The sequence below is a fragment of the Peromyscus leucopus genome, chromosome 1, assembly GCF_004664715.2.
Source record: "Peromyscus leucopus breed LL Stock chromosome 1, UCI_PerLeu_2.1, whole genome shotgun sequence".
NCBI lineage: Eukaryota > Metazoa > Chordata > Mammalia > Rodentia > Cricetidae > Peromyscus > Peromyscus leucopus.
In genome coordinates, this window is record NC_051063.1 from 184,383,886 (window position 1) to 184,402,525 (window position 18,640).

Consider the following 18,640-nt stretch of genomic DNA (forward strand, 5'->3'; position numbering starts at 1 on the left):
GCATAATGGCTCAGAGGCGAGCGGATCTCTGTGAGTTCGAGGCTAGCTTGGTCTACAAAGAGAGTTCGAGGCCAGCTCGGTCTACACAGTGAGACCCTGCCTAAACAATAATTTTTAAAAAGGAAAGGGGAACGACGTCGGAATCGGTCTCCAGGACCTGGCCGACCTCCCAGCTAGGAGCTCTGTCTGTCCTGGTGGAGGACTGACAGACTTTCTGCCGCGCCCCGCCGCGGCCCCACCCATCTACCCACTACGGCCCCGCCCCCTCGCCGCCCTGCCGCGCGCTTGCGCAGCACGGCCAGCCGGGGCCCCGCCCCTCGCGGAGCGATCCCTGGCCTCAGGGACGGGGTTTAGCTACAAGATGGCCGCCGCGCGCCCGGACCCCCTGATTCCGAGCTCACCGACCCGGGAGTCGCCATCCCCGGAGCCGTCGGACCTGGTGCGGGCGACGAAGGGGTCTGGGCCGGGTGTTCACGGCGAAGGAGGTCGCAGGACAGGGGGCGGGGCCTAGCGGGACTGGGCGGGGGCATGGGCACACTCCGGGGGCGGGGCTTAGGGAGGAGCCTATGGGGAGCGAGGGGCGGGGCCTGGCGGAGGCGGGGCCTGAAGACAGGTTGCGTTGAGGGTAGGGTTAGGTCCTGTGGAGGACCAGGGAGCTGATTTGCATAGAGAGGGGTGGAGTCTTAGGAGGAGCTGGCCTGGTCTGGGAAATTCTAGGGCCAGGGGATGGTGGGGAAGGTGACCCCAAAGGGGAGTTCTAATCCGGTCACCATGTTGGGGTGGCATGTGACAATACGAGGACTGCCTTATGAATGCCCAAGGGAGGATTCTGGCGGAGAAATGGCTGTGCCAAGTGGCTTTGGAACCTCTAACCCGTGGCTGGAGAGTAACTCGGAATATTCAACAAACACGTACTGAGTTTCGGGGGACCAAAGCAGACAGAGGTTGCGTCCTCTTGCAGCTTGCTGTCTTGTGAGGAGGAGTGATAATAAACATAATTCACTGTAATATCTTCTATAAGGGAAATAAAAAGTAAACTGACAGAGCGGGGGTGGGGTGAGCTAAATTTAGACGGCAGAAGTCAGCTGGGTGACGGCTTATATTTCCACGGCTGTCAGTGAGATAAGCGGGATCCAGATCCTGGTGGATATTATAGGGACGACACAGGGTTTCAAGTGCAGTGTGGAGCGGCAAAATGCATGACCTCCTTTACATTTTGCAAAGTCCATTCGGGGTGCTCTAGAGAGGTGGGTAATGAGGGGCAGAAGCAGGAACAGGGATTCCCTTGGAGTGGTGGTTTCCAGTTGTAAGGGCAAGAAACGATGAGGCTTTTAACTAGCATAGAGGAGAGGCACGTCTGTGTCTGTGGTATATTTGGGGCAGGAAAAGGAAATGCCAACTGGATACAGCAAGAATTCTGGATCGTGGATAACAGGGTCAAGAAACCAGTGTCCGGGTCTGGGGAGATGGCTTAGCAGTTAAGAGCACTAGCTGCTCTTTTAGAGGTTCAGTTCCCAGCATCCACATGGAGGCTCACAGCCAACTTCACTTCTAGAGGATCTGGCCCTCACTTCTGCACGCCATAGGCATTGTACACCTGTGGTGAACGCAGGCACTCACACATACACATAAAAACTCAGGCCTGATGGTACATGCCTTTAGTCTCAGCACTTGGGAGGTAGAGGCAGGCAGATCTCTGTGAGTTCTAGACCAGCCTGGTCTACACAGTACGTACCAGGCCAGTTAAGGCTATATAGTGAAACTCTTGTCTCAAAATAAGTAAATAATAAATCATTAAAAAACAAGGGTCCAGTGGACTTCAGAGGATCAACTATTTAAAAATTTATTCAGGTATTTGAGGAGTGTACATGTGTGCCATAGCGCAGACATGTGGAGGTCAGAGGGCAACTTGGGGGAGTCAGTTCTGTCTTTCTACCCTTCAGGTCACAGGGATCCTACTCAGTTAGCTTTGGCAAGTGTCTACCCAGTGAGCCGTCTCCCCAGCCCGGGCAAGTGTTTTAGCAAGTGGAGGCATTTTGAAGACTGCTCTCCCAGCAGGACCTCCACACAGCCTCCCGTTTCTTCTGCTCTCCAGGTCCTGGTGCCTGATGGTGGCTACTCTGCCACTCCCCAAGTGACCTCATCGAGATCCAGGTGGTAAAAGTTACAGATACTACATCGGTACCTGAGCCCCCAGAGCCGGGATCTTTCCACTGTGCCCTGTGTCCCGCGGCCTTCCACCTGGTCTCAGAGCTGCTCTTTCACGAACATGGCCACCTGGCAGCCGTGGAGGGGCTTGGGCAGGGAGGGGACCCAAGCCGTTGTCACGTGTGTGGCCACAGCTGTCCGGGTCCTGCTAGCTTGCGTGCCCACTACAGCTTGCACACGGGAGAGCGGCCTTACCGCTGCCCACTGTGCCCACGGGCGTTTAAGGCCTTGGCACCCCTGCTCCGGCACCAGCACCGACACGGGGTGGAGCCGGGCAACTCTCGGAGGCTTCCACCCACAGCATCAACTGGACAGCCAAACCCAAGGGTGGCCCAGGAGAGGTCGGAGGTGGTGATGGCCGCGGCAGCTGCGGGGGCCGCGGTAGGCAAGCCTTTCGCCTGCAGGTTCTGTACCAAGCCCTTCCGGCGCTCCTCAGACATGCGAGACCACGAGCGCGTGCACACGGGGGAGCGGCCCTACCACTGCGGCATCTGCGGCAAGGGCTTCACACAGTCCTCTGTGCTGAGCGGTCACGCCCGTATCCACACTGGCGAGCGCCCCTTCCGCTGCACGCTCTGCGACCGCACTTTCAATAACTCCTCGAACTTTCGCAAACACCAGCGCACCCACTTCCACGGGCCAGGGCCTGGGGTGGGAGAGTCTGGAGGCCAACTGAGACCAACTTCGGTGGCCCAGGAATCGGGGTGCAAGCGTGGGACAGAGAACACTACTAAAGAAGGGCTTGGAGAGACTGTGAAGGTGAATGTGGAGGTTGACCAGTAGGCTGGGGAGTAGGAAGCATGCCGTAGGGGATAGACTAATAGAGGCAAAAGCCAAGGAGAAATAATGAGCAGCTGGGATTGGAGAGCTGAGAAGCCAGCAGGTTCTGGTCTCCAAGAAGCCCGCACTACACTTGAGACTCAGGAAAGAGGTACCTGCAATTCTATAGATGTCCAGCTACATGTGAAAATACAGAGACAGCTGAGCATGGCCCATTCCTGTAAGACCAGTATTCTGGATGCTGAGGCAGGAGGATTGTGAGGTCCAGACCAGCCCAGGCTGCAAAGCAAGACTTTATCCACCACCACCTCTGGACTACCTCTGGACCATGTAGGGGCTGCCCTAAGGTGAACTAGTATGAAATATTTTGCCTACCTCAACTGGATTGCACTGGTCCTGGGATGTCTACCCTCCCTGGGCCGAAGATGCCCACCAGGCCATCTCTAAAGAAATACTGGGATGCCTTCTCCCTCAAAACCAGAGTACCTAAACCACAGCTGGGAATCCATGAATCTCTAGGATGTGAGCCTGCCCATGGAGATTAATGCTAAGCTCTGTTCACCTCTCCATCCTACCCCATAGTGGTCTCTCCTTAGCCTACCAGACCCTTCTGGAAGCAACTGAGAGCACACACTGCAGGCAAGCAATCACCTGGTACACCTTTAAGCTTTAGGCACAGAGCCTGTGGTCTCCCATGGCTACAAAGAAGTTTGCGATTTCTCTGTTTTCCTCCACGGTGAGGTAGATAGCTTCCTGCTTCGTCCTGGGCAATTCAGAGGAAGGGCTGACTGATGATAACCTTGATGTAGAGTAAGAGAAGACACTGATGTAAGGGGCTAAAAGGACTCCGGAGCTGGAGTTTGGGGTGGGATGGGGGCTTCCAGTCTGTTCCTATTAAAAGACTTTCTGACGTGCTTCTCTGTCCGTCTTGTATTCCAGTTCTCTGGGTACCTCGCTCTGCCTCGGTTTTCCTCTATCTGGAATGGGGAGGGACTAGGCTTTGGCTGTGCGGCTGTGTTGTAAGAAGTTTTGTGCCATGAAAGAATGTTGGAGGTTGGTGCACTTACTCAGATGAGTCCTTGATTTTCTCATGGAGAAAATGTGTTGCTAGTTCAGTCCTTGTTCATCCAGCATCCCCAAGAGATGACCCTGAGATGATGCATAATAAAACTCACCATTTCCTCTAAAGAAAGGAACCTGCTTCCTGTCTCACTGGCCCCTAGCTGAAGCTAGAAACATACACGGGTTCCTTAAGCCCCCTTCTTCCCTAGCCTTATTTCTGATCAGTCTCCCATCATGAGCAGTTAAGCACTTCTTTTCATCATCTGTTCTTGTAGACCCTGCCAACAAAGGCCTCATGTCTGGATGCCCACAGCAGCGCGTGTCAGGTCCTGTCTTCTTTCCTGTCTCACATGGAGTCTTGCCACTGAACAGAAACTCCCTGTTGCTTTCACAAGGGACCACCGGGCTGGAGAGATGGCTCAGTAGTTAAGAGCACTGAATGCTCTTACGGTAGGACCCCAGTTCAAATCCCAGCACCCACATGGCAGCTCATGACGTCTGTAACCCCAGTTCTATGGCAAAACACCAACGCACATAAAGAATTTTAAAAATTAAAATTAAAATTAAAAAACAACAGAAGGGACCACCAACACATGGGCAGTGTGGATAAGTGGCCAGTCAGGAAAAGGGGAAATACAGCAACTGATACTCAGGCTTGGTGTTCTGATTCAACAAGATGGGGGGTGGGGGGCCTGGGCGCTAATGAAGTCTGTATGCTCCATCAAAAGAGGGCAGTGGAGCTGGGGTGCAGTTCAGCTGCTAAAGTGCTGGCCTAGCATGCAGGATAACCTGGGTTCAATCTCCAGCACCACAGAAACCAGGCATAACAGCACATGCCCATCTTCCCAGCACTCCGGAAGTGGAAGCAGGCAGATCAGAAGTTTGTGGTCACAGGGAAGAGTGTCATGAGGCCCTGTTCTTCGCTGAGGAGCTATAGACAGCTAATGGTTGCCTAGGGAAGGGGGGTCATATTCCTCAATGGTGTAGCTATTGGCAAGCTGCCCTTGCTTGGGTAAATAAGCCATCCAACCCATGTTTATGCAAGCAACCGTGACTAAACACAATGGGTCACCAAGAGAATAAAAGGCAAGTAGAGGAGCCTATTGGAAAGAAAGGGTTCATCGGGAGGTTGAGGGGGATAAGAAGCATAGTGGCAACTTTATAGGTACAACCAAAGTTGTGTGTGTGTATGTGTGTGTGTGTGTGTGTGTGTGTACACACACACATAGATGTATAAAATTGAGAATAAAAATAAAATTATAAAGTTTGGGCCAAAGGGATGGTTCAGCAGTTAAGCGGACTAACTGCTCTTCCAGAGGATCAGGGTTTGAATCCCAGGACCCACATGGCTGCTCACAACCACCTGTGACTCTAGGGCCAGAGGATCCCAAGGCCTCTGTTGGCCTCCATGGGCGCCAGACGCCAAGCGGTGCACAAACATACTTTCGGGCAGAATCACCATACACATACTTTTTAAAATAAAAATAAAAGGCTAAATGCAGAAAGTTCAAGATTAGCCAGCTGTAGTGGTATACACTTTTAATGTCAGTCCCAGGGAGGTAGAGGCAGGGAGATTTCTGTGAGTTCAAGCCAGCCTGGTCTACGCAAAGAGTCTCAGCCAAGGTTACATAGACAGACCATCTCAAAAAAGAGAGAGAAAAAAAAATCAAGGCTAGTCTTACCTCAGCAGCAAGTCCATAGCCAGCCTAGACTACATGAGATCCTGTCTCCAGAAAGTCTGCAGACTGTGCTAAGTTCCACAGGTGTGCTCTCTCAGCCTACTGGAGTGTGAATGTCATGTCCAATCAATTCGTGTTTCCCTAGTACCCAGGTCAGGACCTAGCAGACAGGAGGCTTCAGGTCACAGTGGTTGAGAGCATGGTGAGGGGAGTCTTGAAATCTCAAGTCCGTTCCTGAGAGATCGACTTACCTGTCTCACGGCTCTCCACTTGCCCAGTTCAGAGGCCAATGCCGGGGACATGGCAAATCCTCACTCAACCCAGGTGAAGAGACTGTGAGGTGCTGTGTGTCCATCCAGTCATCAGAATCCCCAGGAACAGCAAGGACAGACCCCAGCGGCCCTGTTGATACGATTTATTGTTCTCTGCTCTGTACAAGCCGCGTCTTCCCCCCATCCCACCCCAATCCAAGAGCACCCAGACCCCCACCTGTGCCCTCCCAACTCTGTTCATAGTCCACTGTCCAGCCAGATCCCAAAGGAAGTGGAGGCGGTGAGTAGTTCAGACCCGTCTCCACCACAGAGTTCACTGGAGCCAAAATGCTGCTAGGTAGCCGATGAGGTTTACAAAAGAAGGCTGGACGGAGGATCAAGTTCAGTGTGTGACGGACGAGGAAGGAAGGGCCAGAATGGCCTGGGATTGGAGCAATTTAATCTTCAGTTTATAGGGCACGGGATGGGGAGGAAGCTAGACCGTCTGTCGTTTTTTAGAATGGGTAACAGTGAGGAGGGTGGGGAGAGTCTGACCAGCAGTCCCAGAAGGGGAGAGTCCAGAAGGTTCGGAACGTCTGATTGTAGTGGCCCACTGAAACCTCCGGGTCAGGGATCCTTCCCGGCCAAGGCGTTTCCCCCTGTTCCGGGTCCCCCAAGACCCTCAGCCTTGTGCACCAGGCGGTGTTTTTTCAGACCGTAGGTGTTGGCGAAGCCCTCACCGCAGGAGGAGCAGCGGAAGGGCCTGCCGCCCTGATGGGCGGCCAAGTGCTTCCGGAAAGTAGCCAGGATCCTTGAAGGCCTTGAGACAGGCGGGGCAGCGCAGCTCGGGCCGGGGGGCTCGTGGGCGCGCTGGTGGCGCAGTACGGAGCTCAGTAGAAGAAGCCCTTGCCGCAGTGCTCGCAACGGTAGGCGCGCTCGCCCAGGTGCAGCCGCTGATGCTCCAGCAGGTTGGAGCGGTAGCGGAAGGTCTTGCCGCAGGCGCCGCAGCGCTGCGGCCGGGCCACGGCGTGCAGACGCCGGTGCTCGCCAGGCTGGAGGACTGCGCAAAGCGCTTGGCGCACACCCCGCACTTGAAAGCGCGCTCGCCGGTGTGCACCACCCGTGCTGCCGCAGGTACCAGGAACGCAGGAAGCCTCTGCCGCACACGCCGCACCGGTAGGGCCGCTGCTCCGTGTGACAGCGCTGGTGGCGCATCAGCAGGGCCGCCTCCCAGAAGCGCTTCCCGCACACCGGGCAGCGGAAGCCCCGCTTCTGCCGGTGGCTTCGGCGGTGCAGGAGCAGGTCGTACGCGCCCGCAAAGCTCTGGCCGCAGAGGCCGCAACCCAGGGTCCGGCGCACCAGGTGCACATACTTGTGAGTCACCAGGCCCAGGAAATGCTTGAAGCTTTGGCCGCACGTGCACAGCTGAAGCGCTCGCGCCTGAAGTGGTCCCGCCACCCCCTCCGGTCACCGTCGTCCCACCCGAATCCTCGCTGCCCCCAGACACGCCGGCCAGCGCGGCCACAGCCGCCCCCACCTCCCCGGCCAGGCCGTTGTCCAGCACGCTGGATGCGTCGGTGCCGCCGCCGCTGGAGCCGTCGGCGGCCTGGGGCCACTGGGCGTTGGCGGGAGAAGACGCTCCGGGGCGGCCTGGTGGACCAGCTTGTGCCACATGAGGTTCTCGATGAAGCCGAAGGTCTTGCCGCAGGCGTCACAGCCGTATGGCTTCTCGGACATGTGGGCTTCCTTGTGGCTCATGACATGAAAGAGATCCGGGAAGTGCTCCCCACAGTCCGAGCAGGCGTAGCTCAGGCCGTCGGCGGGCCCACCCGAAGTGCCCGCAGCCCCGGGACCACAGGCCCCCGGGCCCCCCTGGCCCGTGGCGAGGCCCGTGGCTCCGGCCAGGGCGCAGGGCAGCTGGAGCCGGTGCACTTGGCGATGGCGCGTGAGGCTCTGCGGGTAGCCGAAGACCTTGCCGCACAGCTCGCACTTGTAGGGCCGCTCCCGGGTGTGCACCACGTGGTGCTTGCTCAAGTGGAAGGATTCACGGAAGCGCTTCCCGCACACTGGGCACTGGTGGGGCTTCTCCCCGGTGTGGATGCGCTCGTGGCGCTTCAGGGTCTCCCGGCGCCCGAAGGCCCGCCCACAGATGCCGCAGCAGAACGTCTTGCCTGGGACGCCGGGGCCCGCGCCGCCGGGGCCGCCGTTCCCGGCCCCACCGAGCAGCAGCGGATGCGCGCTGAGAAGGGGGACAGGCACCGCACCGTACACCACAGCCGCTGCGGCAGCCGTGGCCTTCTCGTCGGGGGTGGTCGGGTCCGCGGCAGAAGGTAGGGCCCGGGGGGAAGGTGGGAGGCGGCTGCGGGACCGAGGCCGCCCCGTCCTTGGCCGGCTCGGCGGCCACGGGTGGCGCGTGGGCAGCCTTGTGCCGCAGCAGGCTCTGCGGGGCCGAGTAGGTCTTCCCGCACAGGTCGCACGGGTACACCGGGCGCGGGGCCCCCGCCCCTGCGTGGGCCGCCTGGTGCTTGAGGAGGTAGGAGGCGTCGCGGAAGGCCTTGCCGCAGATGCCGCAGGGCAGGCGCAGCAGGTCGGCCGAGTGCGTTTTCACGTGCCGCTTGAGGCTCTCCCTGCGGTTGAAGCTTTTGCTGCACACGGAGCAGGAGAAGGGCTTCTCACCCGTGTGGATGATCTGGTGCTGGTGGAGGTGGCTGGGCTTCTTGAAGACCTTCCAGCAGAGGGGGCAGGCAAACGGGCCCTCCCCGCCAGCAGTGGTCGGGGGAGGCATGGCCACCCCGGGTGGGGCGGCCGGGGTGGCATTCCCATCCGCGGAGGCGGCAGGCGCTGCAGGTGTGGCTGGGGGGCCCGAGGACACCGCGGCAGGGGCGGAGGTGGCTGTGGCACTGGCTGTGGGTCCCGGGAGGCCCAGGGAAGGAAGCGGGGGCCCAGGCTGTGGCGGCCCCCCAGCAGTTGGTGGCACGTCCTTGTGGCAGCGTCGGTGGCGTATGAGACTGGAGACGTGGTTGTAGGTGCGGCCACAGACACCGCACTCGTACGGCCGCTCCCCGGAGTGCACCAGCATGTGCTGACCAGATGCGAGGACTGTTTGAAGGACTTCTGGCACACGCCGCACGGGAAGCGGCGCTCCATCAGGTACTTGAGCCTTCGGAAGTAACCCTTGTCGTCCTTGGTTGGGTCGCAGGCCGCCCCCACGGTGGGCCCAGGTGGGGTCTGCGTGGGCGTGGGCAGTGGCCCAGGGGTCCCGGTGGGAGTGCCCAGACCCGATGCCACCCCGGCCCAGGCGTGGGCCCTCCTCGTTTCAGGTTTCCGAACAGGTGCTGGTGCCCAGAGAGGTCGACAATTCCCCATTGCGGGGCAGGGAAGGCAGCATCAAAGAGCGGAGGGGGTGGCGCCCCGAAGGTGGGCGGCAATGGCGGATCCAGCTTCTTGGCTTGGGAAGAGGATGAAGAAGATGAAGATGAGGAAGATGAGGAGGAAGATGATGACGAGGATGAGGAAGGAGCCTCCGCCTTGGGTTTGAAACTGGACTGGGGTGGGTAGTCATACTGGGGCGGAGGAGGCTGGGGCGGGGGCTGGGGCGGGGGCCCCGGGGTGCAGGGCAGGGCCGCCACTGCTTTGGCATGCTCCCCGTACAGCTCCATGGGCTCAAAGCGCTGGTGGTTGAGGAATTCCAGGAAGTCAAAGGGGTAACTCTGGAAGTGGACCCCGTCCTCGCCCCCGATGCCGCTGCTCCCGCCACCCCCGGCACCGCTGCCTGCCTGGTTTGCCTCCATCTCTGGCCGGTGGAGAGAAGGGAGACCCTGTGAAGAAGAGGATGGGGACTGAGCAAGGGGAGCCGGCGAGGAGCAGGCCAAGGGAACTACATCCATGCTCCTGCACCAGCGCCCTTCTCTTGGCTCACCTGACATTCGGTCCGTACATGAGTTTCCCTCTTACCTGTGTGGACCCGGGGTCATTCCTAGCCTCCTCCCAACCATATCTCCATCTTTTCCTGGATCTTCACACACCTCCCTCTCCACCCTCAGACTGTCTTCTCCACGCGCCTGTAGGCACCTGCTTTCTCCCCCGGAACCTTGGTGGTGGCGGCGTGGGGGGGGGGAAGGGGGGTTCAAACCCTCTCCTGCTCTAGCCTGAGCCTCCCTGCACCCCATCTGCATACGTTCCTCTGGTCTCGGTCCTCTCAGGTTTTGCCACTATAACGTGAGGATAAGAACAGCACCCAGCTGAGTGGTTAAAGCAGTGCCTTTGGGAACCAAAATGGCAGCTTCAGACCTAAGCCCTTTCCTTCTTTTTCTTTTTGGCTTTTTTGAGACAGGGTTTCTCTGTGTAGCCCTGGCTGTCCTGGAACTCACTCTGTAGACCAGGCTGGCCTTAAACTCAGAGATCCGCCCGCCTCTGCCTCCGTAGTGCTGGGATTAAAGGTGTGTGCCACCACTGCCTTTCCCCCCTTTCTAGCTGTGTGACCATGGGCAAATGACTGGCCCTCTGCCTCCACGACCACCGTGACTAAGGGCAATCCAAGCTCTCAGGAGGCTGAGTGCTCCAAGTTTGAGGTAACCTTGTGGTGAGGAAGGAAGGGAAGGGGGAGGGTAGGCGAGGGCTAGGGCAAGCAGGATTTGTCAAGCACAGGGCTGTTGTCAAGATTCAACATTTTAATATTAACATGGGGAAGGCTCCTCCAGGCACCTGGTAAGCCCTCAGTATATGGGACTGCCTTCTGTGAATCGATAGCATCTAGTCCAGTAGCGAAATGGGAAGTCAAGAAAACTGGGGGAGAACTCACCACTGGGAGAGAGGGGATAGTCTTTGACTGCAACGTAGGAAGGAAAACCCACTAGCCTAGGACAAGTCAGTTACGACAGAGTGCCTGCATTCCTGGAGGCAGATAGCTCAAAGCCGTGGGACACACGCACAGACCTGGGTTCTGATCGGATCTCTGCTAGGATCCATGCTTTCTCCACATTAAAATGGGCCGGACCTCTACACGGGAATCTGAGAGTGAAATGCAACATCCATCAGCAGTGTGCGTTCCAGCCCAGGTTGTGTGCGCCAACGATGATGACATCACACACCTGGGCAGACCTAGACGCCTGTCCTTGACTAGGGTTTCTCTTAGCCCCTCCTGGCCGCCAGGCAGGCCGGCCGGCAGGCACTTTCTTGCACCACCTTTGCAGTGTTTCCCATTCCTGCTGTTGATCTGCCCTCTCTGCTCACTGGAACCTCAACCTCCCGAGTTCATTTCTGTGTTCAGACACGGCAGCCCCACTGAGCTTTTGAAGAGAGGTGGGAGAAAGGCAGGTTTCTGCCCACCATCCCGCGCCCCTATAGTTCTGGCTCTGCGCCCGTCCTCACCTTCCTCACCATACTATAGTAAAAAGCTAAGGAGCCGTGGAGGAGAGGACGTCCACCCAAGGCCCAGGACCTTTATTCAGTCTGCCTGGTTGGCTCTCGGCACCCACAGGTGAAAGGTGAGTATCTCCACCCCTCCCCACCGCTACACAGAATTAGATATTTTTAGTATCCGGCTCTGAGTGTTCTTGGACATGATTCAACATCCCATGCCCTTTACACCCCCTCCATTTCATCTAAGCTCCAGAAGGACCAAAGGCATAGCAACCAGAAGAGCGCATGCAGAACCCAAGTGAGGGACTCGGCCACCAAGGAGGAGGGCACGGAGCAGAAGGATGCAGGAAGGAGATTGAAAGGGAGGGGGCAGGGACGTGTGCTGGGAAAACACCCCGGCTTTGCTTGCCTCCATGAGGATCTTAGTGACAGCCGCTGTGGCGTCTCACATAGGCTGGTCTAGCCTAGGCACTTCCACCTCTTAGCTCATCAGGCCCTTGTTACAGCCTTAGGTGGAGACACCTTTTCTCTCCACTGGACAGATGAGAACACTGAAGCACAGAGATCTAGAAACCCCTCAAGAACAAGTCTGCAGGAGAGCAATTGGTTGTGACAGCCAGGAGAAAATTCCAACCCCCGTGAGAGAGGTCTTCCCAGGAGTTGTACCCTGAACATGGAGGAAGAAGCAGGGTAGAATCATGGAGACAGGAGTCTTCTTTAGGGATGCTCTCTGGGACCTAGCAGGTGGTGGAGGGGTTACTAGTCAATAGATTCTGCCAGGCATGGTGGTGCACCTCTATACGCCCAGCACTTGGGAAACTGAAGCAGGAGTCAAGGCTAGCCTCGCCTACATAGTGAGTTTGAGGCCAGCCTGAGATACAGGAGACTCTGTCTCAAAGAGCAACAACCCGCATGGATTCTTCGTCTGTCTTGGGACATCCTTCCCCAGAAGTCAATGATACACCCCCGGCCCCATCCCATTCAGGTTTCTATACTCATACTGTCACCACCCCTGCCCATTCCCCGGCTGTATTCTCCTCACCACAGGTAGTGCCACCATATGCCATGCAGTTTTACTGTCTGACCTCTCACCTAAGGGACAGGGACCAAACAGCCTGTTCCCTTTCCCACTGTGCCCTAGCACCTAGCGCAGTGTATATGTGGACAAGCTGTGGGTACTTAACAAATACTTGCTGAGGATGAGATGAAGCAACACCTAGAGCTCTCTCCTCCTCCTCTGGGAGATCCATGAAGAGACCACGAGGGAAACTAGAGAATGTGTTGCAATGAATGAAAATGAAAACACAGCCAGGTGCCGTGGCACATGCTTGCAATCTCAGCACTTAGGAGGTAAGAGGTAGGGAGACCAGGGGTTCAAGACTAGCCTCGGCTATATAGCACTCTGTCTCAGAAAATGAAAATAAAAAGAGAAAATGAAAATACAACATACCAACGCTAGAGAGGGGCAGGTGAGGCAGTGCTCAAAGGGAAATGCAGTGCGGTAGGTGTCTACATTGATAACCACTGGCCTGATAGTAAATGAGGGCAAGAAAGAGGCTTCAGCGGGTGTCTGCAGAGGAAGCCGGACTGGTCTTCAACCACTCCCTCTTTTAGAAATATTTAGTTTGTGTGTGCGTGCTCCCTGCCGTCTGTCTGTGCACAGCCTACACACCTGAGTGGAAGCCAGAAAAGGGTGTCAGATCCCCTAGATTTGGGTTACAGGTGTTCTGAGCCACCATGTGGGGGTTGGGTTCTCTGCAAGAGCAGCAAGGACTCCTAATTGCGGGCCATCTCTGCGGCCCCAAACTGCCTCTTTTCTGAGGTGGCACATGTCAAGTTTATGAGATTATAATGGGAGAGCCCACACACACACACACACACACACACACACACACCAAACAGAGTTTCTACATAAACACAGCCAGTTTTAACAGGGGTGAGGAGATGGTCCAGTAGATAGAGCACTTGCCATGTAAGACTCAAGACCAGAGTTCGGATCCCCATAACCCATGTAAAAGTAAAAGTTAGGTGGGCAAAACAACTCCCTGCAATCCAGCACTCAAGAAGGCAGAGAGGGGGATCCCCATGGCAAGATGCTTAGTTACACTAGCCCAACTTGTGTGCTTCAGATCCAGTGAGAGCCCTTGCTGTGATAGAGAAAGTGGAGCGGAACCAGGGAAGACACTCACCGTCAACCTCTGGCCCCTACACAAGTATGGACATGTGCACATGCCACACATACATGGGAACAGCTTTTAACAAGTCACATCTAGTATTTGACTCTTCTAAGTCCTCCTCCAAACAACGAGAAAGGATGGGTAGAATTACTGAGTCAGAAACACTGAGGCCCAGCCAGGCGTGGTAGTGCATGCCTTTAATCCCAGCACTCTGGAGGCAGACGCAGGCTGACCTGAGTTCGAGGCCAGCCTGATTTACAGAGTGAGTTTCAGGACAGCCAGGGATACACAGAGAACCCTGTCTCAGAAACAGACTCCACACACTCTTCCCTTTCAGTATTTCACTTTCCAAAATGGAAGTAGGGCCCCTCCACCACTGTACACTGACGACAGGACCTGTCCCATCCTCTCCCTTCCTCCTGCCTCCTAGTCACATCTCTGGTTGGCCAGCCACTGGTATTCACTGTATTCTAGAGTATGGCGATTGGTGCTTTATACAGTACGTCCCATTCACTATTCCCAACACTCAGAAGGATTGCTCTCCCACTTAGCCGGGAGGATGAAGGCCAAACCATGACCCTCCTGTTGAAAACTAGTGACCCCGTCTCACTCAGGAAAACCCAAAGTCCTTCCAGTGACCCACACAGGCCCCCACAAGCTTGCAGCTGTTCCTCCAACATGCTGGCTCCATTTCTGCTCCAGGGTCTGTGTTTCAGGACTGTTGCTTTCGCAGGCAAAATTAACTCCCCCACACTCTCCTTCCCTCGTCTCCTTCCTGTCTCTGTCCAATTCCTGTCTTCTCAGTGGGGCTCTGCGTGGCCAGTGCCACCTGTCCCCAACACCTACACTCCCCAGCTAGCTCCATTTCCCTCTAGATCATTCACCAGCACTGAATGCACCGTATGGTCTGCTTTCCGTGTTTTCCCTGGTCTCCCTCTCTGATGCCATGTGCATGGAGAGAGTTGATGCTAGGAATCATCCTCCATCTCTCTTCCACATTATTCACTGAGCAGGGTGTCTCAATCGAATGCAGAGCTCACAGATATGGCTCGTCTCATTAGCCAGGCTGCTCTGGGGCTCCTATGTCTGCCTTCAGAGACTGAAATGACAGGTGGACCTCCCAGCACACTGGCATTCAGATGGGTTCCTGGGAATCTGAACTCTGATCCTCATGCTTTTATGGCCAGTCCTTTAACCACTAAGCTGTCTCCACAGCCCCAGAAACAAGCCTTTAAACGTTTCGTTCTTAACTCTGTCCTCAGGACCTAGGACAGTACCTAGCTTGCTAGTCAACTTTAAACAAACTTTTGGTTCCATTGATTGATTGTTTGTGTACCCATGTAGAGGTCAGAGGACAACTTAGGGGAGTCAGTTCTCTCCTTCCACCACACGGATCTTGGAGACTACACTCAGGTCATCAGGCTTGGGAGCAAGAGATGTGACCTGCTGAGCCATCTCACAGGGCCACTTGATCAATATTCCCGAATAAGCGAAGGGACGAGGGCAGGCAAATAGGGTGAGGGGAAAAAATACACCACAAGTCTAGCAAAACCACAGCTCACACTCTTATCACTCCACCTGCAGGGTGAGGAAGCTGTCAGAGCAGCCCCATGGTGGGTCACGGCAGTCTAGGACCAACCTTTCTGTTCCTTGGCTTAGCTGAGGAGCAAGATGGCATGGGATAGCCCGTATGTGGTTTTAGGAATATCCCAGCCCCTGCAACTCTGTCCTCTTCTGTATTTTTATTTTGTGTGTGCTGTATGTTTGCATGTGAGGGTGTGGAGGCGGGGGCCAATGTGTGTGGCCTCCTCAACTGCTCCCTTTCTTTCTTTCTTTGAGAGTCTTGCGTTAAATCTGGAGCTAGCCAGTGAGCTCCAGGAATCCTCCTGTCTCCATCTCCCCAGTGCCAGGATTACAGGCATAGTGCCACTATGCCCAGCCTTTTTTTTTTTTTAGTGCTGGGATTCTGAATTCAGGACCAAACACTTTACCGGATGAACTATGTCCCCCGACCCCCCAACCCCATGTAGCTTGATTTCTAATGTTCCCCTTCTCAACTAGCATAGCTACTCTATGTGGACAGGAAGTTTTGCTCATTTTATTCTGTATGAAGTAGATGCTCATTAAACAGGTGTTCAAAGTGTTTATGAGTGAATAAGGAATGAGTGGATGCAGAAAGACTCTTAGGAGCTTGGTAGGGCTGACAAAAGCCAGGCAACTTATCCCAAGGCTCTTTGGGATCAAGCCTTCTCTTTCGATTCTGCTCCAAACTCACGGCTGCTCTTCCACACACCACTGTTACCTCTGGAATTTTGCACCAGCTATTCCCCAGATCTTTGAATGGCACGATTAAATCTTGTGTTTCAGCATTCACCTCTGGGAATAGCTCACCAGACTCTCTCAGAAAACTCACAGAGCAGCACTGTTTCTGGTCTGCCTCTCAACTAGGCTGCAAACCCCTGTAAAATGAGGGTTAGTGGGGGTCTCTCCCCTTCACCTCCTATGGGAAAGGATGTAAGCAGCGCCAGGGTCTTTCCTAAGAAATTTGGGACAATGTCATGAGACCTGGCTAAAGATGGGGGGAGGGGGGGGACAAGAGCTACTGATGTTCCATAAAGAAACATTCTCTGCTAACTTGCATTGTTCTGGGACAGCAGAGGCCGGGATGAGGGAAGGGGGGGAAGTGGGGCGGGAGTGTTTCATGATAACCTGATGCTAAGAGGGCAGATGTTTCTCCCCGAATGGGGGAAAAGGGAGCTGTTCCACGGCGGGGTGGATCTGGAGAGGTCTTTTTGAGGGGGCTGCTGGAAGGAGTTTTAAGAAGCGCTCTTGGCATAGGCGAGAACAGAAAATATTTTTTGCACCCGCAAGGAAGGCACCGGGGATGGGCTGTGTGTGGTCCGGCATGGTGGGGGGGCAACTCTTGTCACAAAGTACGAATGCAACACCCCCTGGAGGCGATCCTACAGGAGATCGGGGCGGAGGGCTCGTGAGCAGCTGCCCCGTGAGCAGCGCGATGCTGCTGGCAGGGGCAGGCTCTCCTGGAGGAAGCCGCCGAGGCGGTGGGGAAGGGATCCGTGGGGGGCCCTGGCACTGGAGAGGGCCGTTCCGAATGAAAACGCGTTGGCAGCCCCCCCCCCGGTGCCGGGGGGCATCCACGGGGGGAGCTCTCTGGAGTGATCTTGTAGGGGACTAGTGATCGGGGATCCCCTGCCTCGGGCCCGGCAGTGAAGCACTGACGTTCTGGGGGGAAGGGGGGTGCGTCCTGGGGACTGCGGCAGGCCAGGGCGAGACCCCCCGCCCCTGAGGAACCCGGGGCCCCCGGGCCGCACCCCCAGTCACTCACCGGCGCTGGGGTCTCCGCCGGGAGGAGGCTGAGGAGGCGGAGGAGGTACCGCCGCTCCGGGGAGACCCGAGGGCCCAACCGGAAGTGCCGCCCCTTTGCCGCCCCCCCCCCCACGCTCCCCACCAGCCCCGCGCCTCCTGCCCGGAAGCGGAAGTCGCGCCCCGTTCCCCCGAAGCGCCGGCGTGGAGGATGGCGGCGAGGGAACGGGGAAGGGAAATTACGCCGGCACAGTGTCTCTACGACACGGGAGGGGGGCCGGCCCAGGCCGCTTCCGGTGGGCGAGCGGAGCCTGGTGCGCCTGCGCCCCCCGCGCCCGCTTCTTCTCAGGGCACCACCCACAGCGGCGGACATCCGGTTCGGACACACCCTGGGGGCGCGGGTCCCACGCTTGAGCCCCGCCCCCGGCTGGCCCGCCCCCGGCCTGGGCCCCGCCCATCCCCGAACGTCCCGTTAGAGGCTGGTTCGATTCCTGTGGCTGCTCCTCCACTTGGGTTGTTCTTCCTTCCCTCCAAACCCCTACTTTTGGAATTCCACCCTCCCGCTCAGGCCACACCCACAGACCACGCCCCCTCTTAAATCCTGTCTATCACACAAAAAGCTGTGCACCGCCTCTTGCCTTTCAGAGACATCACTTTTTTTTTTTTTTTTTTTTAACTTTTTTAATTTCTTCTTTTGAGACTTGGTCTCACACGGTGGCTCAGCGTGGCCTTGAACTCCAGTGTAGGCCATACTGGCCTCAGCTTTGCAGCAATCCTCCTGTCAGCTTTCGGGAACTAACTCTGGGATTATGGGGATAGCTCTCTAATAATTTGTAGGTCCTTTGCACCTTGAAAGCACGCCTTTAAGTCAGTCATTACCAACCATTGGCATCAGTCAGCATGATGCTCCTTAACCCAGACTGACTGAACAGAAAGCTTTGGTGGATTTTAGAAACCCGAGTTGAACCGTTTTTGATGCACGCCTCTCTTAACTCAGCCCCATTACGGACAGCCAAGCCTAATTCTATTCAGCCAGCCTCTCCCTTTCTGGTAACCTTTTCTTCCCTCTCCATGGCCTGAATGGCAATCATGTCCATCCCTAAGCATCTTCTCCTAACGGTTAAGTCCTAATGCCCCACTTTGGAAAGTACTTCCACGTAGCTGTTTTTGAGATTCCCCTACCAATGCTGGCGGTGTCCTTATCTTCTCGTAAGCCTATCTTAGAAGATCTTTAACAACAGCAATCTTGAACTCTGCTTCACTCTAAAAAGTACTTCTTTTAGCCCCACCCTTCAGTTAAATGCCGTCCATTCTGCCAGTCAATCCTAAAGTTCTTTGATCCTCAGCCCAGCTTTTAGCCTCCTTTCCTAAGATGCGACCTAGTTTGTATTGCCCAAGTACTGCACCTCATCTTAGTCCCGCCCTCCCCTGCGAGCTCACATTCTTCTCTCTAAATCCTACCGAAATGGTCAGTTCTGCTCACCCCCTCACCCCACTCCCTGGAGCTGGTCATCACTCAACCCAGGGCCTTGTGCATTCAAGGTACATTACCGTTGAGTTATACTTCAAGCCCTCAACTTAGTTTTCTCTTCCTAACAGCAAGTCCTCTGGAAAAGAAATCGGAGCCAGAAAGTGTCCTATGCAGAATGCCTGGGGATCCAGCTGGGGGGAAGGGGCCAGGGTCACGTTTGCATGGCCGGTAAATGCTTCACAGCACTTGTCTGCTGGCGACCAGACCGGGCAAGGCTTCTGGCACGCCATTGGTTCTTTGGCACCATGCTAAGGAGATGTGTGCCAT

General features: G+C 56.1%; 2 pseudogenes; one reads left to right on the forward strand and one right to left on the reverse strand.

The window, feature by feature from the left end:
- Positions 1–283: 283 nt before the first annotated feature.
- On the forward strand, positions 284–3,903 carry LOC114684803 (annotated as a pseudogene).
- A 2,292-nt stretch (positions 3,904–6,195) lies between these two features.
- Positions 6,196–16,971, reverse strand: LOC114684785 (annotated as a pseudogene).
- Between the last annotated feature and the right edge of the window lie 1,669 nt (positions 16,972–18,640).